Source organism: Vicia villosa, linkage group LG4, assembly GCF_029867415.1.
Source record: "Vicia villosa cultivar HV-30 ecotype Madison, WI linkage group LG4, Vvil1.0, whole genome shotgun sequence".
In the NCBI taxonomy this organism is placed as follows: Eukaryota; Viridiplantae; Streptophyta; class Magnoliopsida; order Fabales; family Fabaceae; genus Vicia; species Vicia villosa.
In genome coordinates, this window is record NC_081183.1 from 137106863 (window position 1) to 137115791 (window position 8929).

Sequence of the window (8929 nt, forward strand, 5' to 3'; positions counted from 1 at the left end):
GGTTTGGTTTGGTTCGGTTTTCAACATTTTTCAAAAATGGAACCGAACCAAACTAACCGGTTTGGTTCGGTTTGGTTTGGTTTGGTTGATCGGTTTACAATATTTATTTTTTTAAATATTATATTCATCCGTATATTCTCCATTATCGTGTTTTTTGGTGTATTTTATACTATTATTTTTTTAAACATTATATTCATCTGTATATTCTCCATTATCGTATTTTTGGTGTATTTTATACTATTATTTTTTAAAATAATATGTTTCATGCTATATTTGTTCAAACAAATTACAAGTTGCTCTTATTCCATACGAAATAGTGACATCATTTCCTTTGCAAGTTTCCTATCAAATATAAAAGTTAACACTTAGTATCAGAAAGTTGGAAAGGGATTTCAAAGCTTAACATATAGAATATAACAAAACACACATTCATTAACATGTTTCACACCTCAAACACACATCAAAACTATTTTGTAACAAGATCTAAATGAGTTTTGATGAAGAAAAAGAAGAAAAAAAAGGTACAAAAATATATGAAAATTAACAAAGAGAACTTGAATACGAAGAAGACGACCATAACATATCATAATGACAGTAGTGAAAGGAACAATAGTTGTGGGCAGCAAGAGCAGCAGTTCTGTGAAAGCATAACTTTTGTGACTTATGGTTTCTATTGTCTATGCTTTAGAGTTTGATTCTAGATGCGTGTTTTGCTTAAAGGAAGGAAGTGTAAACAAAGATGGATAATAGTTGGACCGATAAAAAAATTGAGTTTAATGATGGGTAGAATAAAATATTTAAAGCGTCATTATTTCCATTGGTTCGGTTCATCGGATTGGCGGTTCCTAAAAACTAAATCCGAGAACCGAACCAAACCACATCGGTTTTTATTGGTTTGGTTCGGTTTTTAAACCAAACCAATAATAATCGGTTTAATTTCGGGTTGGTTTGGTTTGGATTGTCGGTTTAATTGGATTTTTTTGACCCGCTTACACCCCTAGCTACTATATATACCTTTTTCTGTTAATTATTCATTTCGAACACCAACAACTGAAAGAGACACAAAGGCTTCTCATCTTCGTTCTTCTTCTCAACTCCAACACAACTACACACAATCATTTTTGCGTTGAGGGTTTGCGATCAAGATCGATAACGTCCATGGAACGGAATTGAAGAATCCTAGTGGGTGAAGATTTGTGAGGTTTTTGGTGAATAAAATCTGCGGATTTTGTCCTCCAAGATTGGTGAATTTTGTGGGTTTTTATCAAGAGACTTCATCAAAGATTCAGCTGAGTGTGAAGATTGAAGAATAAGGGTTCGAGCAATTCAAAACACTGCAGAAAGGGAATCAAAGTGAAGCTCTTGGAAGATACTTGATCTGGCTCAAGATCAAGGGGAAGAAGATTCAAAGGATCAACATATTTGGTTTATCGTTTTCTCTTTGTTATCTTCTTTGTATAAACTGTTTTCAATCATAATGAAAGACATCCCAATTCCCGTTTGGAATTGGGGGCAGATGTAGTCGTAGCGAGGACGATCGACGAACTGCCTGAACAAATATCGTGTTCTTATCGCTTTTATCTTTTCATTTACGTTTCGCTTAATTCTGGTTATAATTGCAAATTGATCAAAGGTTCAAGTGTTAAACTTGTGTGATAAGATTCTGCACAAACATCACAAGTCACCACACATTGAATCATAATCAATTTGGACATTATTACGAAGTGTTTGATATATTGCTTCAACCATTATCAAGTCATTGCAAAAAAAGTTAATCAAGCAAGTAGTTAAACAATTTACATTAGCTTAACTGATTGATTCTCTAAGTGGTCTTTTCATCGTTAACTCTTAACTATTTTGTGGTTTCATCACATATCCGATCCTTTCAATAGTGGTTCGAAATAGACGCGAGTCGATCCTGAAACGCTTTCGCCTAAACTTGAAATAAATCCGAAAAATTCTGAGGCATCTATTCACCCCCTCTAGATCCTTAAGCCTAGCGTCTAACAAGTGGCATCAAGAGCTCTGATTTATTCCGTGCTACGTGAAACACTTATTGGAAAGATGGCTTCCGGACCTAAAGGGGCTCACAATAGAGCTCCAGTTTTCAACGGTGAAAACTATGGCTATTGGAAGGATTGTATGTGCGTTCACATCAATGCTATTGATAGGAACATTTGGACAGCAATTGTTAATGGTCCCTTTCAAATTACCATGACAAATGCAGCTGGTGCTATCGTTCCTAAACCAGAAAATACTTGGGATGCTGAAGATGAAAAGAGATATGGATACGATTGGAAAGCGAGAAACATTCTAATCTCAGCTCTAGGAGTTGATGAATACTATCGTGTTTCCCATTGTAGATCCTCTAAAGCTATGTGGGACACATTGCAAGTTGCCCATGAGGGCACGGATGATGTCAAACTAGCTAGAATCAATACGTTAACTCAAGAGTTCGAACTGTTTCATATGGAAGATGGTGAATCCATTGAACATATGCAAAAGAGATTCGTGCATCTTATAAATCGTTTAAATTCTCTTGATAGACCTTTTTCCAATGCAAATGCTACTAACAAAGTTTTAAGATGTTTAAACAGGGAATGGCAACCCAAGGTTACAACTATAAAGGAAGCAAATGATCTAAATACCTTAGACATCACCACTCTCTTTGGTAAACTTGAAGAACATGAGCAACATCTTAAATGCCTTGACTTGCATGAGAAAAAGGTAAAGAAAGATAAGAACATGGAGAAAGAGGTAGAGAAGAAGTCAATAGCTCTAAAGGCTTCAAGCTCCAAGATCTCAAAACAAGAGCAAGAGGATAGTGATACTAGTGATGAGGAAGACTCGGATGATGAGGAAATGAGACTGTTCGTGCGAAGATACAACAAGTACATAAAGAAAAATGGAGCAAAACACTCCGGCAAAAGCTTGATTAATTATAGGAAGCAATTCGACAAGTCCAAACAAGATGATAACAATAAAGGAAAACCCAAAGGTCCTTGTTTCAATTGCGGCAAAGATGGTCATTACAAACCGGTTTGTCCATATCTCAAGAAGGAGAAAGACAAGAATCAAAGCAAAAGTCACAACAAGTCTAGAAGAGCTTATATAGCATGGGAAAGTGATTCCTCAAGTGAAGACTCATCAAGCGATGAAGAAGAATCGGCAAACTTATGTCTTACGGCTCATCAACACAAGAAAAAGAAACGTGTAAGTCATCTTAAACCTGAACTTGTGGATAAGGTATCTCATGCTCAATTAAAATTAGCTTTTGAAGAACTACATAGAGATGCAATTGAAGCTTTCAAACTTTTGGCCTCAAATAAGAAATTTTTTTCATATCTTGAAGCAAAAGTTGAGAAGACCGAAAAGGATATGGAAGCTTTGAAACAATCTATGCTAGATGTTCAAAAGGATAAAATTGAGGAAGATCCTACATCATGGTTTGGTTGTGAGACATGTCATATTTGGCAAAAAGAAGTAAGAGATCTAAAGGCCAAATTAGATAAGGCTCTACAACCAAAAGTGACTTTTGCGGTTGATCCAAATAAGTTCAAAATATCGTATACTCCTTTACATAGTAAATACACTTTTGTACCAAAAGTATCAACTAGCAAAACAGCATACTCTCATCATATTACTTGTCACTATTGTTGCAAAAAAGGTCATACCATTGAAAAATGCAAATTTAGGAGGATTTTAGTTCCTGAAGGAGTATTTCAATGGTTGCTGTGGACCTCCGATTTTTTAATTCCGGGCCATACCTCTGTTCTGTAGAGATACGTGAACTGACTCTTTTTTATCGCTTAATGCTTTCGCATTTCTTTGAAAATTCACAGAGTCGCCACCGACCTTTTATTTTATCCAATTAAGGAAAGGTTTATAAAAGAAACAGAAAAAAGACCTTTAAGAAATTCTGGGTAAGGGGGTAGGTTATACAAAGGGAAGGTGTTAGCACCCTTTGTATCCATGGTTATCCATGGGCTCTTAAGTTTGCTTAGCTCACTTGTTTTTCGATCACTTTTCAATTGCTCTGAAATTGCTCATATGTGGTTTCAAATACTTTTGTAAATTGAATTTTGTAATGATCCGTGTGTGGATGTATACAAAATGCTTCTTTATCTTTCGAAAGATATTTTGAAAAGAACGTTAACTTTGTAATAACCCGTGTTTGGATGTATACAAAGTATTGTCTTTTTGGAAAGTTTTGTTTTGAAAAACAACAGTGTATGAGAATTTTGTTTGTTTTGATTTGAGCAAGCAAACTAGGAGGTCTACCTTGAGTTGTAAGGTCTTTATCCTATTTCCTTTAAAAATCTATCCTTTCACCGGATATAAACGCAAGGTTCGATTTTGTACTCAAAACAGTGGAATTTTGACTTTGATTTTGAAAAGAATGAGAAGGGATTACCTTAAGAGGTGCAAGTGTGATTGTGTTTGTATTCAGATATTTATCTTTGAAGTTAGTGATCTAACGGTTCAATTTTATCTTTGACATACATGCAGTTTATATTTGCTGGAAATTAAAGTGCGGAAAGTAAATCTACGCTATTACATCGATTGTGCGGGAAATGTAAACTAGCCTATTTACATGAATTTGACATCCTATACATTTATCTAGGAATTTAAATTGCAAGAAAAATAAAAGGCATGTTTTTGGATTTTTTTATGATTGATTTTAATTATAATTAATGCATAATTAATTAATTTAAAATGAAGAAAAAGATGAAAATAGATTTAAACCTAGAAATTAAGTTTAAAATATGTACAAAATATTTGTCAATTAATTTTAAAACAAAACTAATTTTTTTGGAATTTTTTGAAATTGATTTGAAAATTGATTAAGCTAATTAATACATAATTATACAAATAATTATACAAATAATTAAAACTTAGAGAGAAAATTATTCAAAATATGTACAAAATTAGTTTATAATATATAAAACATATTTTATATAAAGAACAATTTTTTTTATGATTTTTTGATTGGTTAGAATAATTAAAAAGCTAATATATAAATATATACTAATTAATTATGCAAAATATTAAAATTTTGAAGAAAAATAAAATATTTTTATTTCAGAAAATAATATATTATTTTAGAAGTCTAAAAATATTTTTTGTGTATTTTTTGGATTTTTAAAACTATTTTTAATTAATTTAACAAAGAAATTAAATTAAAATAGAAAATAAAAATAGAAATAAAAGGGATACTTATCAGGTGTGATGGGCTGGAAAGTGCATGGTATGGACTGCTTGTATGATGCGTTGGATTGGCTTTTGAGATTGATCATATGGCTCAGATTATGAGGGAACATGATAGCCATATGGAAATCAGTGCATATGATTAGTCAGATATTCAAAGTCCACGCTGGGACCCACACTGGCTGACCAACTAATGAAGAGAAAGGAATCTGCCACGCATGCAGATAGAATGGTCAATTTTTTGACGGACGAACCACGCTTGGACGCGTGGTCGTCTTCAACCTCCGTCTGCATTATTTTTAAAACAAATAGCGGGGGTTTTAAACCTCCCCTATTTGTACGTCAGAAACGCAACTTTTGATAGCTTCCCACACCTGCAAAAATAAGCGTTATGAATAAAAATAAATGACCCAGATCTACTTAAAATCACCTCCTGAACACGATGGTGGTGTTAGTTTTGTTATTTGGGCGCTGTATCTAGGGATTCGAAGAGGTTGAAGCTTAAGCATGTAAGAACACTTGTTAATGGCATAGAGTTATTCTCACGTGGAAACTCTCATGTTAGAGCCCAGATCTACCCTATGAGGCCTTATGAACTCATTAGAATGATTAGTTTATATTGAGGTTAAGTAAATATAGGAAAACGAAAATTGTTCATGTATGAATATGAAGAACGCTTATGCACGTGATACGACTCTCATGGGACCACACAAAGAGTTTGTTCTTACTTTATATGATCTTAGAAGATGATTGAAAGTGTTTGTTTGTATTAATATTGATTGGAATATTGAAATTGAAAATTACAAAGTTTGGAAATTTTTGTGAGGATTATGATGTTTCTATGCTATGCTTGAGCTATAATTTCGTGGGTGTGTTGGCTCCTCTTTGTTTGTGAAATATGCAGCTTCATTTATAGGCCTTGGAGTGCTTAAATTTGAAGCTAAAAGCAATGATTGCTTTTGTTGAATTTTGACTTTCAAGCTTGGAACTCAAGCAACCTTGGCTTGCTCTTTCCTTAGCCTTTCCTTGCAGCTTTCTTGCTGCATAATTAAGACACATGTGTGAGCTTTTAGCTTAGAAAATAAGCTATGATTTATCCTTCCTTTTTTCCTTTTTAATTTAATCTTAAATGATAAAATTAAATCAAAAAATGGAGAAAAATGATGTGGGCTTTGTCTTGGTCGTGGGAGGCCCATATCATCATGGGAATGATGTTTGAATGCTGAAAACTTGGCCCCATTTGGAAAAAATGCATTTTTGAGCAATGTTGATTTCATGTATTTTCCCAAAATTTAGCCAACTTCAACAAGGTGTAAATCCTTCAATTTTTGTCATATGAAGGAGATTTTGCACTTTTTGGAAACCTCAAAGAGTCCTCTAACCAATGCCTTTGGTCTCATGTCAAAATGATTTTTGAAGCTCCTTGTGTGTCCTTTTGAAAAAAGTGTCTTTTTGTTGACTTTGAAAATGACCTGTAATGTCTTTGATCATATTTTTCAAATGGTGAATCCAATGACCATGGGATCAATGGCATTTGAAAGATATTTGAATTTCCTTCAAAACAAGCTTTGGTTTGAATTTTTTGGATGAAGGATGAGAGAGTTATGATCAGTCAAAGTTGAGTTGACTTTTCAGGCAAAAACCCTAATTTTGAATCTTAGAGTTTTGTTGATTTTTGATCTTTCCTTGATGAATTATGATCATCCAATGATCAAATGATGAATCCTTTGACAAAATATGGACTTTGACAAAAAATTTCATTTTTGACTGTCTGTTGACTTTTTTGGTCAAACGGGTCGTCTGTTGACTGTTTGAGCTGCTGACGGTGCGTCTGAGTGAATTGAAGTTTGAAAATTTGTATGATGGTACTTTGAGATATATGGATGTGTATGAAATCCAATTGAGCTCTCAAAAACTTGTTGCCCCTGTAAAAACAAGAAAAACCCTGATTAGGGACTGTTTGTGTAGGAGACAGTTAAGCGTACCTGATTTTTGTGCAGTGTTGAGTCTCTGCTAATCGCGTGATATTCAGAAGACTTCTAGAACAAAAATCTTGGAATTTTGAATTGTGAAATATTGATTTGATTGATGGTACAAAACACTGAGAATTGTACTGCCAGCAGTTTGGCTGTCAACTGACTGTTCAGGTATTGACGTAGCAGTTAGAGTGAAGAATCAACAGTCAAAGTTAATTTTCTTTTTTGTTGTTTTTGTTTTATGTTTTATGTGAAAAATGAAAGTTTATTTACATGACTTGTTAAAAAAACATAGACATAATAAATAACTAATATTTACGGTATGCGGGCAAAATTACCGATAATAACCCTGAAAATCATTTAATGCACAGAAATAGGAATATTTGACTGGCAGAAAACACACAAAATATTATCTTAGTAATTAAGCAATATTATGACAAGTAGTACAATATTTAATACTGACAGTACAAATATTACATACTATATTGAACAGTACGACGAATAAACGGTACATTTAAGAAATAAGAAATACGGCAAATTTTAAGAATGACGATTAATGACCCATGCTATGAACAATAACATGTAGATGATTGGGAGTGAAACCATTGCAGGTCCACACTCTTCAGGACTATGCAGGCAGAAGAAAGTCATGATCACCGTAGCAATGGTGATGACTGTAAGAAACAGTGTCTCTATCCACTTTGCCATTCTTGTCAGGGAAGAAGAGAAAATAGATATGAGGTAGGAATTTGAAAGATGAGTTAGAATTTGATGTGAGATTTTATGGAAGAAAATGAGAGGTATTTATAGAATGGAAAGAAGGATAGAGGCGTTGGGGAATGATGTGATTCCGTACAAAAGGAAAATTTGAGTGGAAGTAAGATTTGAAAGAAAGTGGAGATAGTGTTGGGAAAAAGAGAGATTTGATTTTTGAAAAAGAGATTTGAAAAGATTTTTTGAAAATAATGGAATATAGTACAAAAATTAGTGGGAAACAAAAGATAATAATAATCTACTTGTTACCAGTACAGTCTGAGTTTCCTGATTCTGCGCCTGCAAAAAGATTTAACTCTGTACCAATTGTGTCAGTACTATTTATCTGTAAATAAATAAATAGCACGTGTGAAGTAATAAACAGTATTTGGCGTTTGCGTAAGAATAAATTCAACTGCAAGCCAAATTACTGTATAAGAAAAATTCTAAAAACTAAGTATTTCATATGTCAGGATATTTGTTGAAATAATCCATAATTATATGAGACTCTTAATTTTCAGATTGGAGTTTTCTTGAAAAATATGTGGGCAAATTTTGGGGTATAACAGTTGCCCCTATTCAATCTTCTTAAACCTGAAGAGATTGTCTGAAATCTGAAGGTAGAAGATGATTGAATATTTAGATGCCCTGAAAATTTGCACTTACCTTGATCAGAAGAGATGCTGGAAGTTGCATTTGAATGTCGTCTGCGAAATGTTGTTGGCAAATTGGAACATTACCTGAGATGGGCTTTCAGATGCCACCCGGTAAATGGGTTGAGGGTTTGTTCATCAGAATGAATCCATAGATTATATCTTGATGAAGGATTTGAAAGTCTTTGTGTTGACTGTTTCGGAATCGTCCAAGGTTACCGCTTTAAGTCTTGGAAGACAATCGTTACGGAACTTGTCCAAAGTTTTTTTTTTCTGCTTTAGATTTCGAAAGTTGATCATTGTGGAACCGTCTGAGGTATCGCTTTAGATCTGCAATGT